Here is a 16176-nt window from a genome sequence, read left to right on the forward strand (position 1 = left end):
TGGATATGGCGGGCTGAGCCAGGAGATAGTCCCCAAACGTTTCTCCAAGGTCTACGGAGCTAGGGTGAGGGCCTGCTCTTCCCGTCCACAAATCAGGCACAGGCCCTTGGTCTGGGAAGACGCCAGACCAAGGGCGCACCTTGGTCAGCTAAGTTGCAACTTGGGGGCCTGAGTTCTGCTCTCACTCATGCTCCCTACCAGCGCCCCCCGTGGTGCGCACCTGGAGTCTCCCCCGCCCCCGCACCTCCTGCCCACCCCGCCCCGGCCCCCAGGACAGCCAAGCTCCTGCCGCATGCGCACCTCAGCTGACCCAACCCCCAGCAGCCGGTGATAAACCCCCAGAGAGCATGTATCCGGACTCTAGTCCTGACCCGACGCCAGAGTCGCCCTAACGGTGCCACATTGCGGGCCGCCGCTTCTAGCCCGGAGTCCAGAGCCGGGGTCTCGGGAGATCCAGGACAGCCTCCGCTGAAGGCACAGCCTCCTGGACAGCGGTCGGAACATGAAGCCTCAGCCGCAGCGTGGCCACAATGCCGATGCCAACACCGACGCGGCCGTCGTGGGCTTCCTCAGGCTGGGGGTCAAGGAGAATCGGGAAGAAGCTCATGGTCAGTGGCAGGCTGGGCGCTCGGTTCACAGGGTTCCTGGAAACGAATTTCCCTAGGGAGGGGCGAGCGGGAGGATTCCTCCTCAGACGCGGCGGGTTCCTGTCTCTTCCTCAGCGGGCTCGCTCGACGGCCTGATCTTTGGCTTTGGGTTTCTTCTCTTGCAGAGGCTGAGCCCGCGAAGGTCTCGCTTCCTGGAGAGAGGGGAGAGGAGCCGAAGGCTCAGTCCGAACCTGAGCAGGGAGCAGCCGCGGAGGGGAAAGAGACGGGATATGAAAGAGAAGAAAAGGAAGGCGGCGATGTGGGCGCGGGAGATGCGGGCCCCCTGGATGGGGAAAGCCGCGAGGCCAAGGCTGAAGTAGAGGCTGAGGCGGGCGCGAGCGGCGGCGAAGGTGGAGAGAAGGGCGGGGAGGAGCAGCGCCCGGGAGCCGCCGTCGAGGTTCGGAAGGCGGCAGACAGGCGCCACCGAGTCTCCCGGCACACCTTCACGCTGGAGCAGCTGCGGGAGCTGGAGGCAGTTTTCCACCGCACTCCGTATCTCAACGTGGCCACGCAGTAAGCGGGCAGCTCTGGGGGCGTCGGCTGAGGCGAGCGGGTCCTTGTCCTCAGCTCCGGAGTTGAAAACCCCAGGGCGTGGGGCGGGGGCGGGGGCTCCTCTGCCCGGTGGGAATCGAGGCAGTATTACGGTGGGGAGTTTGAATAAGTCACGTCGGGAAACTGTCGGCCCACAGTTAACAAATGAGTCACCTGAGGCATGGTGGAGTACGTGCGCGGTTGGATTCTACTTTGATTTGAAATACTGGTCATCAGTTATTCATGGATTATATTTGCATTAATGTAAAGACTACATTGAACGTGAAAGTGAAAGTCGCTCAGTCGTGTCAGACTCTTTGGGACCCCATGGACTGTATAGTCCATGGAATTCTCTAGGCCAGAATACTGGAGTGGGTAGCAGTTCCATTCTCCAGGGGATCTTCCCAACCCAGGGATCGAACCCAGGTCTCCTGCATTGCAAGAGGATGCTTCACCAGCTGAGCCCCCAGGGAAGCCTTTCAAATACTACATTGAAAGAAAAGTGGAAGTGAAGTCGCTCAGTCGTGTCCGACTCTTTGCGATCCCAGGGACTGCAGTCTACCAGGCTTCTCTGTCCATGGGATTTTCCAGGCAAGAGTACTGGAGTGGGTTGCCATTTCCTTCTCCAGGGGATCTTCCTGACCCAGGGATCGACCCCAGGTCTCCTGCATTGCAGGCAGACGCTTTACCCTCTGAGCCACCAGGGACTACTACGTTAAAACATCCTTTATCTTAATTACTGAATTTTTAGTTACCCTTAAAGTTTGTGCCTGAGGTAGAACTGTCCCTAAAGCAAGCTACAGGGTGGAGAATGAATGGATTGCTGAGTGTCTGTGAATGCAGATAAAATTTTAAAAGCTATCATTTACGTTGCACTCACTGTGTTACGCACTGGTCCTAAAGGGTTTTCTACAGATTGTCATTGCATCTTCACAACCCTATATGAATGTGGTAGCTACTGTTTTTTATCCCCGCTTCACCTGTTAAAAAACTGAAGCCCAGAGACGTGAAGAGACTTGCCCAAGATCCACACAGCTGGGATGTGGCTGAGATTTGATCTTAGGAGGCTGTTCAGTAGGCAAGGCCAGAGGTGATGGTGTGTTGGTCCAGGTAGTGGTAATGGATAGAAGTGAACAGGTTAAAGAGGTATTTAGAAGGTAAATTGACAGCAGTTCATGGTAGTTTGGACATAGGAGTAAAAGGAAATGATTAAGCAAAATATCTGAATTTCTGATTTGCCCAACTGAATGGCGGGTGGTATACTCACTGAGCTAGGGCATATTGAAAGAGTGACAGAAATTTGCAAGAGACAGAGAGGGACTGATTGGAGAGCCTGTAGGCAAACCATATCATGGAAACCTCCATGGTGGTAGATGATTTAATGAGAAGGGATGGTAAATAGCATCAACTTTGGCTCAGTATTTTCTGTTCAGTTTGTTCAGATTACTCCAAGTTCGGTTGGCTTTTGCTGTGTGATAATTCTAAGAATCAGCCCAATTTCTCCGTTTCTCAAGTGTCAAACTCAAGATGCCCCTTGATTTGGGTGTCTAGAACTGCCTACATCTCATTTATACCTTTTGACTGCCTTCACCCAGGTCCCCCACCTGACTCCCTCTGGTAACCACCAATCTAATCTCTCTTTTTTTAGTTTGTTTCCTTTTGAAGTATAATTGACCTACAACAATATGTTAGTTCCCGTTCTACAACATAGTGATTCATTATTTCTATACATGTAAAAATGATCACCATGAGTCTGTCACCATAAAAGATATTCTATAATTATTGACTATATTCCCCACACTGTACATTTCATACCAGTTATTCATTTATTTTTCAACTGGAAGTTTTTACCTCTTAATCTCCTTCACCTATTTCTCTCCTTCCCCCACCCCTCCTTTCAGACAACCACCTGTTTTTTTTTTCTCTGTATGTATAATTATGTCTCTGTTTAGTTACATTTGTTCATTTGTTTCATTTATTAGATTCCACATGTAAGTGAAATCATACGGTGTTTGTCTTTCTGTGTCTGACTTATTTCACTAAACATAATACTCTCTAGGTCCATCCACATTGTTACAAATAGCATAATTTCATTCATTTGTATGACTGAGAAGTATTCCATTGTATATATATACCACATCTTCTTTATCCATGTATCTGTTACTGGGCACTTAGGTTGCTTTCATATTTTGGCTGTTGTAAATAATGCTGCTGTGAACTTTGAGGTGCAAATATCATTTTGAATTACTGTTTTCGTTTTCTTTGATATCTACCCAAGAGCGGAATTGCTGGATCGTAGGATAGTTCTATTTTTAGGTTTTTGGAGAAACCTCCATACTGTTTTCCATAGTGGCTGCACCAGTTTACATTCCCACAGTGTAGGATTCCCTTTTCTCCATATCCTTGCCAACATTTGTTATCCTTTTGATGATAGCCATTTGACAGGTATGAGGTGATCTCATTATGGTTTTGATTTGCGTTTCTCTGACGATTAACAGCGTTGAGCTTTTTTTATTCATATGTCTGTTGGCCATCTGTGTATCTTCTTGGGCAAAATGTCTATTCAGGTCTTCTGCCCATTTTTGCATTAGGTTCTTTGTTTTCTGATACTGAGTTGTATGAAGTGGAGTGAAAGTCACTCAGTCGTGTCCAGGCCAGAATGCTAGAGTGGGTAGCCTTTGCCTTCTACGGGGGATCTTCCCAATCCAGGGCTCGAACCCAGGTCTTCTGCATTGCAGGCGGATTCTTTACCAGCTGAGCCACACAAGGGAAGCCCAAGAATACTGGGGTGGGTAGCCTATCCCTTCTCCAGCAGATCTTCCCGACCCAGGAATAGAACCAGGGTTGCCTGCATTGCAGGCGGATTCTTTACCGACTGAGCTATGAGGGAAGCCCGACGTGTTTTGTAAAAATTGGATATTAAGTCCTTGTCAGTAATATCCTTTACAAAAATTTTCTCTCGTCCAGTAGGTTGTCCTTTTGTTTTGTATATGGTTTCCCTTGCTGTGCAAAAAGCTTCTAAGTTTAATTAGATCTCATTTGTTTGTTTTTGTTTTTGTTTTTGTTTTTGTTTTTTTTTGGCCTTAGGAGACAGTTCCCTAAAAGTATTGCTGTGATTCATGTCAAAGAGTGTTCTGCCTATGTTTTCCTCTAGGAGTTTTATAGTATCTAGTCTTACATTTGGGCTTCCCTGGTGGCTCAGAGGTTAAAGCGTCTGCCTGGAATGCGGGAGACCTGGTTTCGATCCCTGGGTCGGGAAGATCCCCTGGAGAAGGAAATGGCAACCCACTCCAGTACTCTTGCCTGGAGAATCCCATGGAGGGAGAAGCCTGGTAGGCTTACATTTAGGTCATTAATCCATTTTGAGCTTATTTTTTTAATGTTCTGTGAGAAAATTGTTCTAATTTCTTTTACATGCAGCTGTGCAGTATTCCTAGCACCACTTATTAAAGAGACTGTTTTCCCTGTTGTATATTCTTACCTGCTTTGTCATAGATTAATTGACGATAAGTACTTGGGTTTATTTCTGAGCTTTCTAGTCTGTTCTCGTGATCTGTGTGCCTGTTTTTAATGCCAGTACCATATTGAGTTTTTTTGTTTGTTTGTTTTTTTTTTTGCTACACCCCATGGCATTCAGAATCATCTCTGACCAGGGATCTGACCCAAGCCCCCTGTAGTGAAAGGGCAGTGTCAGATGTCTTAACCACTGGACTGCCAGGGAAGTGCATTGATGACTATAGCTTTGTGGTATAGTCTGAAGCCAGGGAGTGTGAAACCTCTAGCTTTGTTCTTTTTTCTCAAGATGACTTTGGCCATTTGGGGGTCCTTTGTAGTTTCACATAAATTTCAGGATTATTTATTCTTTGGGTGAATTTATTGTTGGGTAAACAATGTCATATATTTCACCTTTTTGTAGGTTCTTTTTTTTTTTTAATTAATTTTTATTGGAGTATAGTTGCTTTACAATGTTGTATTAGTTTCTCCAGTAAAGCAAAATGAGTGAGCTATACATATACACGTAGCCCCTCTTTTTTTAAATTTCCTTCCCTGTCATGTATTTTGATAGGGCTTGCATTAAATCTGTAGATTGCTTTGGGTTGTATGGATATTTTAGCAATATTAATTCTTCCAATCCAAGAACATAGATTATCTTTCCATTTCTTTGTATAATTTTTACATTCCTTCAGCAGTGTTTTATAGTTTTCAGAGTATAGATCTTTCACTTGGTGAAAGTTTATTTCACTTCCTTTGGTGAAACCAAACCTCCTTGGTTAAGATTATTCTTAGGTATAATGCTATTTAAAATTTTATTCTTTTTAATGCTATTGTAAATGGGATTGTTTTCTTGCTTCCTCTGATAGCTTATTATTAAGTGTATAGGAAAAAAGCAACACATGGCTATATATTAATCTTGAATCCTGAAACGGTACTGAATTCATTTATTAGTTCTAATAGATTTTTGGTGGAGACTTTAAAGTTATCTTTTTTAAAAAATTGAGGAATAGTTGATATACGATATTATATGTTTTAGGTGTACAACATAGTGATTCGCAGTTTTTAAAGGTTGTACTCCACTATAGTGCTTATGAAATATTGGCTGTATTCCCTGTGCTGTACAATGTATCCTTGTAGCTTATTTATTTTATACATAGTAGTTTGTACTTATTAATCCACTACCCCTATCTTGTCCCTCTCTCCTGTCTCTCCTCACTGGTAACCACTAGGTTATTCTCTATATCTGTGAGGCTTCTTTTTTGGTTATATTCAATAGTTTGTTTTCATTTTTAGATTCCACATATAAGTGGCATCATACACTATCTGCCTTTCTCTGTCCTACTTATTTATTTCACTGAGCATAATACCCTCCAAGTCCATCCATGTTGTTGCAGATGGCAAAATTTCATTCTTTTTAATGTTGAGTAGTATTTCATTCTTTTTAATGTTGAGTATGTATATACCATATCTTCTTTATCCATGCCTATGTTGATGGACACTTACGTTTCTTCCATATCTTGGCTGTTGTGAATAATGCTGGTATGAACATTGGGGTACATGTATCTTTTGGGGTTAGTTTTTCTTCTTTTTAGATATATACCCGGGATTGAAATTTCGGGGTCTTACGGTAGTTCTGTTTTTAAGTTTTTGAGAAACCTCCATACTGTTTTCTGCAGTGGCTGCACCAATTTACATTCCCACCAACAGTGTGCAAGTGTTCTCTTTTCTCCACAAGCTTACCAACATTTGCTATTTGTAGTCTTTTTGATGTTAGCCATTCTGGCATGTGTGAGGTGATATCTCATTGTAGTTTTGGTTTGCGTTTCTCTCGTGATTAGTGATGTCTGTTTTATTGAGGTGTAGTTGATTTCAAATATTCTATTAGTTTCAGATGTGCAACATACCGACTGAAAATTTTTATAGGTTATTCTTCATTTAAAGTTATTATAAGATATTGGCTATATTGCTGCTGCTAAATTAAATAAATCCTTTTTAATTTTCCAATTCAGTTTCATTACTAGTAATTGATCTGTTCAAATTTTCTATTTCTTCTTGCTCCAGTCTAGGTAGACTCTACATTTCTAGGAATTTGTTAATTTCCTCTAGGTTATCCATTTTATTGATGTCTTATTAATTGTTCATAGTAGTCTCTTATGATCCTTTGTATTTCTGTGGCATTGGTTGTAACTTCTTTTTCATTTCTGATTTTATCGATTTGGACCCTCTTTTCCTTGATGTGTCTGGCGAAAGATTTATTAATTTTATTTCCTTTTTCAAAGAATCAACTCTTATTTGCATTGCTATTTTATATATTTTAAAATATATTTCATTTATTTCTTCTCTGATTTTTGTGATTTCTCCCTTGTACTAACTTTGGGTTTTGTTAGTTCTCCTTTTTCTAGTTCCTTTAGGTGTGCAGTTAGGTTGCTTATGTGAGATTTTTCTTATTTCCTGAGGAAAGCTTGAATTACTACAAACCTCCCTCTGAAAACTGCTTTTAGTGCATCCCATAGATTTTGGATTATTGTGTTTTCATTTTCGTTTGTTGCCGTTTGTTTATTTATATTTTTCCTTCAGTGACTCATTCATTGTTCGGTAGCATTTTGTTTAGCCTCCACGTGTTTGTGTTTTTTTGAAGCTTTTTTCCTTGTAGTTGATTTCTAGTCTCACAGCATTGTAGTTGGAAAAGATGCTTGATACCATTTCAGTTTTCTTAAATGTATTGAGGCTTGTTTTGTGGAGAATGTTCCATGTGCACATGAGAATGTGTTCAGTTCAGTTCAGTTCAGTTGCTCAGTCGTGTTTGACTCTTCGCAATCCCATGGACTGCAGTACGCCAGACCTCCCTGTCCATCACCAACTCCCGGCGTTTACTCAAACTTATGTCCATTGAGTCAGTGATGCCATCCAACCATTTCATCCTCTTTCATCCCCGTCGCCTCCTGCCTTCAATCTTTCCCAGCATCAGGGTCTTTTCCAATGAGTCAGTTCTTCCCATCAGGTGGCCAAAGTATTGGAGTTTCAGCTTCAGCATCAGTCCTTTCAATGAATATTCAGGACTGATTTCCTTTAGGATGGGCTGCTTGGATCCCCTTGCAGTCCAAGGGACTCTCAAGAGTCTTCTACAACATCACAGTTCAAAAGCATTAATTCTTCTGCACTCAGCTTTTATCGTCCAACTCTCACATTCATACACGACTACTGGAAAAACCAGAGCTTTGACTAGATGAACCTTTGTTGGCAAAGTAATGCCTCTGCTTTGTAATATGCTGTCTAGGTTGGTCATAACTTTCCTCCCAAGGAACAAGCGCCTTTTAATTTCATGGCTGAAATCACCATCTGCAGTGATTTTGGAGCCCCGAAAAATAAAGTCTGCCACCATTTCCACTGTCCGCCATCTATTTGCCATGAAGTGATGGGACCAGATGCTATGATCTTAATTTTCTGAATGTTGAGTTTTAAGCCAACTTTTTCACTCTCCTCTTTCACTTTCTTCAAGAGGCTCTTTAGTTCTTCTTCACTGTCTGCCATAAGGGTGGTGTCATCTGCATATCTGAGGTTGTTGATATTTCTCCTGGCAATCTTGATTCCAGCTTGTGCTTCATCCAGCCCAGTGTTCCTCATGATGTGCTCTGCATATAAGTTAAATAAGCAGGGTGACAATATACAGCGTCGACAATCTCCTGTCCCGATTTGAAACGAGTCTGTTGTTCCGTGTCCAGTTCTAACTGTTGCTTCCTGACCTGCATACAGATTTCTCAGGAAGCAGGTCAGATGGTCTAGTATTTCCATCTCTTGAAGAATTTTCCACAGTTTATTGTGATCCACACGGTTAAAGGCTTTAGCATAGTCATTAAAGCAGAAATAGATGTTTATCTGGAACTCTCTTGCTTTTTTGATGATCCAGCGGATGTTGGCTATTTGATCTCTTGTTGGAAGTTCATCATTCATGCACTGTTGAAGCCTGGCTTGGAGAATTTTGAGCATTACTTTACTAGCGTGTGAGATGAGTGCAACTGTGTGGTAGTTTGAGCATTCTTTGGCATTGCCTTTCTTTGGGATTGGGATGAAAACTGACCTTTTCCAGTCCTGTGGCCACTGCTGAGTTTTCCGAATTTGCTGGCATATTGAGTGCAGCACTTTCACAGCATCATCTTTCAGGATTTGAAATAGCTTATCTGGAATTCCATCACTTATACTAGCTTTGTAGGAAGCGATGCTTCCTAAGTCCCACTTGACTTCACATTCCAGGATGTCTGGCTCCAGGTGAGTGATCACACCATCGTGGTTATCTGGGTCATGAAGAACGTTTTTGTATAGTTCTTCTGTGTATTCTTGCCACTTCTTCTTAATGTCTTCTGCTTCTGTTAGGTCCCCACCATGTCTGTCCTTTATTGTGCCCATCTTTGCATGAAATGTTCCCTTGGTATCTCTAATTTTCTTTTCTTTTAATTTTGTTATTTTTGTTTGTAATGTTATTGATGTATAGTTGACATAGACTATTACACTGGTTTTAGGTGTACAACTCATGATTCATCATTTGTATACATTGTGCAGTGACTACAACAATAAGTTTGGTTATCCTGTGCCACCATACAAAGTAATACCATAATATTAACTACAATTCCTGTGCTGTATATTATATCCCCATGACAAGTTATTTTTTTTAATTAATTTATTTTACTTTACAATATTGTATTGGTTTTGCCATACACTGACTTGAATCCGCCAGGAGTGTACATGAGTCCCCCATCCTGAACCCCCCTCCCACTGCCCTCTGCATCCCATCCCCCTGGGTCATCCCAGTGCACCAGCCCCGAGCACCCTGTATCATGCATCAAACCTGTGCTGGAGATTCGTTTCACATATGATATTTTACATGTTTCAATGCCATTCTCCCACATCATCCACCCTCACCTTCTCCCACAGAGTCCAAAAGATTGTTCTATACATCTGTGTCTCTTTTGCTGCCTCACATACAGGATTATCATTACCTTCTTTCTGACTTCCATATATATGCGTTAGTATACTGTATTGGTGGTTTTCTTTCTGGCCTACTTCACTCGGTATAATAGGCTCCAGTTTCATCCACCTCATTAGAACGGATTCAAATGCATTCTTTTTAATGGCTGAGTACTATTCCATTGTGTATATGTACCACTGCTTTCTCATCCATTCATCTGCTGATGGACATCTAAGTTGCTTCCATGTCCTGGCTATTATAAACACTGCTGCGATGAACATTGGGGTACACGTGTCTCTTTCGAGTCTCATTTCGTCAGTGTGTATGCCCAGCAGTGGGATTGTTGGGTTATATGGCAGTTCTGTTTCCAATTTTTTAAGGAATCTCTACACTGTTCCCCATAGTGGTTGTACTAGTTTGCATTCTCACCAACAGTGAAAGAGGGTTCCCTTTTCTCCACACCCTGTCCAGCACTGATGCTTTTGAACTGAGGTGTTGGAGAAGACTCTTGAGAATCCCTTGGACTCTGAGGAGATCCAACCAGTCCATTCTAAAAGAGATCAGTCCTGGGTGTTCCTTGGAAGGAATGATGCTAAAGGTGAAACTCCAGTACTTTGGCCACCTCATGTGAAGAGTTGAGTCATTGGAAAAAACTCTGATGCTGGGAGGGATTGGGGGCAGGAGGAGAAGGGGACCACAGAGGATGAGGTGGCTGGATGGCATCACCCACTCGATGGGCGTGAGTCTGAGTGAACTCTGGGAGTTGGTGATGGACAGGGAGGCTTGGCGTGCTGCAGTTCATGGGGTGGCAAAGAGTGGGCCACGACTGAGTGACTGAACTGAACTGAAAGCTTTTGATTTCTCCTTCATATTTGAATGAGATCCTTGCTGGGTACAGTAATCTGGGCTGTAGGTTATTTTCTTTCATCACTTTAAGTATGTCCTGCCATTCCCTCCTGGCCTGAAGTGTTTCTATTGAACGATCAGCTGTTATTGTTATGGGAATCCCCTTGTGTTATTTGTTGTTTTTCCCTTGCTGCTTTTAATATGTCTTCTTTGTGTTTGACCTTTGTTAATTTGATTAATATGTGTCTTGGGGTGTTTTGCCTTGGGTTTATCCTGTTTGGGACTCTCTGGGTTTCTTGGACTAGGATGATTATCCTTCCCCATTTTAGGGAAGTTTTCAAGTATTATCTCCTCGAGTATTTTCTCATGGTCTTTCTTTTTGTCGTCTGCTTCTGGGACTCCTATGACTCGAATATTGGGGCATTTCACATTGTCCCAGTGGTCTCTGAGGTTGTCCACATTTCTTTTAATTCATTTTACTTTTTTCCTCTGTTTCATTTATTTCTACCAGAAATGGCAGCCCACTCCAGAATTCTGCCTGGAAAATCCCATGGACGGAGGAGCCCAGTTGGCTACTGTCCGTGGGGTCGCAAAGAGTCTGACACGAATGAGCGATTTCACGATCACTATTCACTATCTATCTTCTACCTCACTTATCCTGTCTTCTGCCTCTGTTATTCTACTGTTTGTTCCCTCCAGAGTGTTTTTGATCTCATTTATTGTATTATTCATTATATATTGACTCTTTTAGGTCCTTGTTAAACCTTTCTTGCATCTTCTCGATCCTTCTGTCCAGGGTATTTATCTGTAACTCCAATTTGTTTTCAAGATTTTGGATCATTTTCACTATATTCAGAATTCTTTATCAGGTAGTTTCCCTATCTCTTCCTCTTTTGTTTGGTTTGGTGGGCATTTATCCTGTTCCTTTACCTGCCGGGAATTTCTCTGCCTTTTCGTCTTGTTTATATTGCTGTGTTTGGGATGGCCTTTCTGTATTCTGGCAGTTGGTGGTTCCTCTTTATTGTGGAGGTTCCTCATGTGGGTGGGGCTGGATGGGTGGCTTGGCAAGGTTCCCTGGTTAGGGAAGCTTGTGTCGGTGTTCTGGTGGGTGGAGCTGGATTTCTTCTCTCTGGAGTGCAATGAAGTGTCCAGTAAAGAGTTTTGAGATGTCAGTGGGTTTGGTGTGACTTGGGCAGCCTGTATATTGAGGCTCACAGTTCTGTTCCTGTGTTGCTGGAGAATTTGCGTGGTATGTCTTGCTCTGGAACTTGTTGGCCCTTGGGTGGTGCTTGGTATCAGTGTAGGTATGGAGGTGTTTTATGAGCTCCTATCAATTAATGTTCCCTGGATTCAGGAGTTCTCTGGTGTTCTCAGGATTTGGACTTAAGCCTCCTGCCTCTGGTTTTTAGTCTTATTCTTAGAGTAGCCTCAAGACTTCTCCATCTATACAGCACCGATGATAAAACATCTAGGTAAATGATGAAAAGTTTCTTCACAGTGAGGGACACCTGGAGTGGTACACAGAGTTAAAAGGAGAAGAGAAGAGGGAGGAGGGAGATAGAGGTGACCGGGAGGACAGAGGGGGAATCAAAAAGGGCGAGAGCAAGCTAGCCAGTAATCACTTCCCTATATGCTCTCCACAGTCTGGATCCCTCAGAGATGTTCAAGGAGTTACATAGAGAAGACACGAGGCAGGAGGGAGACAGAGGTGGCCAGGAGGATAAAAGGGGGAATCAAAAAGAGAGAGACAGATCCAGCCAGTAATCCGTTCCCTACAAAGGTCCGTCTAGTCAAGGCTATGGTTTTTCCAGTGGTCATGTATGGATGTGAGAGTTGGACTGTGAAGAAAGCTGAGCGCTGAAGAATTGATGCTTTTGAACCGTGGTGTTGAAGAAGACTCTTGAGAGTCCCTTGGGCTGCAAGGAGATCCAACCAGTCCATTCTGAAGGAGATCAGCCCTGGGATTTCTTTGGAAGGAATGATGCTAAAGCTGAAAGTCCAGTACTTTGGCCACCTCATGCGAAGAGGCGAAGAGTTGACTCATTGGAAAAGACTCTGATGCTGGGAGGGATTGGGGGCAGGAGGAGAAGGGGACCACAGAGGATGAGATGTTTGGAGGGCATCACCGACTCGATGGATGTGAGTCTGATTGAATTCCGAGAGTTGGAGATGGACAGGCAGGCCTGGTGTCTGCGATTCATGGGGTTGCAAAGAGTCGGACACAACTGAGTGACTGAACTGAACTGAAGTGTTCTCCACAGCCCAGAACACACACAGAGATTCACCTTGTTGGGTAGAGAAGCAAAGGGGGAGCGGGGAGATAGAGGCAACCTGGTGAAGAAAAAGGAGAGTCAAAAGAAGGAGAGAGCAATCAGGCCAGTGATCTCGATCCCAAGTAAAAATGGGTACTGAAGATTGGGTTCTTAAAGGTACAAAGTTGATAACAAATACCAACAAGCAAAGATTAAAAATCTTGAGTAGAGGTTAGATCCTCAAAAATACAATATTAAAAAAACAAAAAAAAAAAAAACAAAAAACAAAAACGAAACCCAAAAAAAACAAAAAGCAAAAGAAAAAGTCACAGAAATTATAAAATATAGTTATATATATATATATATATATATATATATATATATATATATAAGAAGTTTGCTTTAAAAATAGGGTCTTTCTTTTTTTTTGCAAAGTAATAGATTATAAAATTGAAAATTAAAGGAGTCATGGGGACTTAAAAATAACAAAAAAAAATAAAATAAAACAAAAAAAATTTTTAATTAAAAAAAATGATAATAGTAAAAATATATCTAAGACTTTCCCTGGAGCTCTAGTGGACAGGGTGGGGTCAGTTCATTTTCAGATAGTTCCTTCGTCCGGCTTGTACTTCTCACTGTCTGTAGGCCCCTTCCTATGTAGTCGGTGCTAACGACAGGGTTTCAGTCTATTGCACCTGCCTCTTCCAAAGCAGTTCCCTCTGTTTATGTTAGCTTCTTCTGTTTGCTGGTCTCTTCATTGTCTAATTTCCACCATGACACAAGGGACGCGGTGGTGGCCACTTTTTTTTAGGCTCGCTTGTTCAGTCATTCTTTGGGGAGGGAAGAACACTGCAAACAAATATCACTGCGTGTGTTCACAGTGATTCAGCCACACTGGGTTTGCTCCACTCATGGCATGTGTGCTTTCCCAGTCTACACTGCTCAGTTCTGGGTTGCTCTGATGGGAACTGTCTTGATGTGGGCCCTGGTTTGCATGCACTTCCCAGGTCTAAGCTGTTCAGGTTCAGGTTCTCGGGTACTCTGCAAAGGTGCAGACTTGGTTGGGCCTGCGTTTTGCGCCTGTCGCAGGTCCGAGCAGCTCAGGTGACCAGGTCCTTGGCGCGCGTAGTCGCCCCCAGTTGAAGGCTGCAACTTATCCCCTCCCCCGTCCCAGCCACTGGGTATTCTGGGTGTACAACGGGCGCGCCTTCTCTCTTCTGGGAAGCTGATCTCTGGCTGCGACCCTCCCAGCAGATGTCGACCTTCCAGCATCCCAAGAAGTCTTGGTTAGCAACAAAGTCTCTTTGCAGGTTGGTAAAGGATGCCTCTCTGTGGCCGTGATTGCCCCCTTCCGGCTCTGGCTGCCCTTGCCTGCCTGTCTCCAGCAGGGGGATGGGACAGTCCGCAGCCGGCTAGCTCTGCTCAGTACGTTGTTCTGTGAGCGTGCCTGGTGGTGGTTAGGACTTTTCGCGGGATAGCTATCCCACAGTCTGGGTGGCTATCTCAAGCTAGTTCCCTCAGATTGCCCTCAGGGCATTCATGCCCGGTCCTTATCCTAAGCAATGCTGCCCACTCCTCCCTGTCCCTCCCCTGCTTGCTAGTGGAGGATGTGAGCGTCTGGGCTGTTGCACCGCTGGGAGTTGCTGTTAGGCACATAATCTGTTGGTTTTAATTCTTGATTTATTTTTCCTCCCGGTTATTTTGCCCTCTGAGATTCTAAGGCTCGCCACAGACCCGTTGGAGAGAGTATTTCCTGGTGTTTTGAAGCTTCTCTCTTTTTTAAGACTCCTTTCCCTGGCCGGATCTCCATCCCTACCTCTTTTGTCTCTCTTTTTATCTTTTATATTTTGTCCTACCTCCTTTTGAAGACAATGGGCTGCTTTTATGGGTGCCTGATGTCCTCTGCCAGCATTCAGAAGTTGTTCTGTGGAATTTGCTCGGCTCTCAAATGTTCTTTCGATGAATTTGTGGGGGAGAAAGTGGTCTCCCCGTCCTATTCCTCTGCCATCTCAGGACCGCCCCCTCCAATTTTCTTGAAGAGAGCTCTAGTCTTTCCCCTTCTATTGTTTTCCTCTATTTCTTTGCATTGATTGCTGAGGAAGTCTTTCTTATCTCACCTTGCTATTCTTTGGAACTCTGCATTCAAATGGGTATATCTTTCATTTTCTCCTTTGCCTTTCCCTTCTCTTCTTTTAATAGCTGTTTCTAAGGCCTCCTCAGACAACCATTTTGCCTTTTTCATTTTTTTTTCCTTGGGGATGATCTTGATCCCTGCCTCCTGTACAATAGCATGAACCTCTGTCCATAGATCTTCAGGCACTCTGTCTATCAGATCTAATCCCTCGAATCTATTTGTTACTTCCACTGTATAATTGTAAGGGATTTAATTTAGGTCATATCTGAATGGTGTAGTGCTTTTCCCTACTTTCTTCAATTTAAGTCTGAATTTGCCAATAAGGAGTTTATGACCTGTGCCACAGTCAGCTCCCAGTCTCGGTTTTGCTGACTGTATAGAACTCCTCTGTCTTTGGCTGCAAAGAATATAATCGGTCTGATTTTGGTATTGCCCATCTGGTGATGTCCATGTGTAGAGTCTTCTTTTGTGTTGTTGGAAGAGGGTGTTTGCTATGACCAGTGCATTCTCTTGGCAGAACTCTGTTAGCCTTTGCCCTGTTTCATTCTGTACTCCAAGGCCAAACTTGCCTGTTACTCCAGGTATCTCTTGACTTTCTACTTTTGCATTCCAGTCCCCTATAATGAAAAGGACATCTTTTTGGATGTGTTAGTTCTAGAAGGTCTTGTAGGTCTTCATAGAACCGTTCAACCTCAGCTTCTTCAGCATTACTGGTCGGGGCATAGACTTGGATTACTGTGATATTGAATGGTTTGCCCTGGGAATGAACAGAGATCATGCTGTCATTTTTGAGATTTCATCCACGTACTTCATTTGGACTCCTTTGTTGACTGTGATGGCTACTCCTTTTCTTTTAAGGGGTTCCTGCCCACAGTAGTAGATACAATGGTCATCCAAGCTAGATTCACCCATTCCAGTCCACCTTAGTTCACGGATTCCTAAAATGTCAACATGTATTCTGCTGCTTTTGGATGGGATGCTCTATCAGTCCATTAAGTCTAATATGTCATTTGAGGTCAGTGTTTCCTTATTGATTTTCTGTCTGGATGATCTGCCCGGTGATGTAAGTGGGGTGTCACAGTCCTGAATATCATGTTTACTGTCAGTTTCTCCTTTATGTTTGTTAGTACCTACTGTATGTATTTTAGGTGCTCTTACGTTGGGTGCCTATATATTTACAGTTGTTACATCTTCTTGAGTTGATTCTATGTTCGTTATATAATGTCTCTCTCTTGTTATGGTCTCTGTTTGAAAGACTAGTTTATCTGATACAAGTGTTGCTACCCCAGCTTTCTTTTGATTTACATT

At 43.3% G+C, this 16176-nt stretch overlaps 1 pseudogene; it reads left to right on the forward strand.

Annotated features, from left to right (window-relative positions):
• The first annotated feature begins 502 nt into the window (after positions 1–502).
• Positions 503–16176, forward strand: part of LOC129639514 (RNA-binding motif protein, X-linked 2-like) — a 50804-nt pseudogene continuing 35130 nt past the window's right edge.

Source organism: Bubalus kerabau, chromosome X, assembly GCF_029407905.1.
Source record: "Bubalus kerabau isolate K-KA32 ecotype Philippines breed swamp buffalo chromosome X, PCC_UOA_SB_1v2, whole genome shotgun sequence".
Taxonomy (NCBI): domain Eukaryota; kingdom Metazoa; phylum Chordata; class Mammalia; order Artiodactyla; family Bovidae; genus Bubalus; species Bubalus kerabau.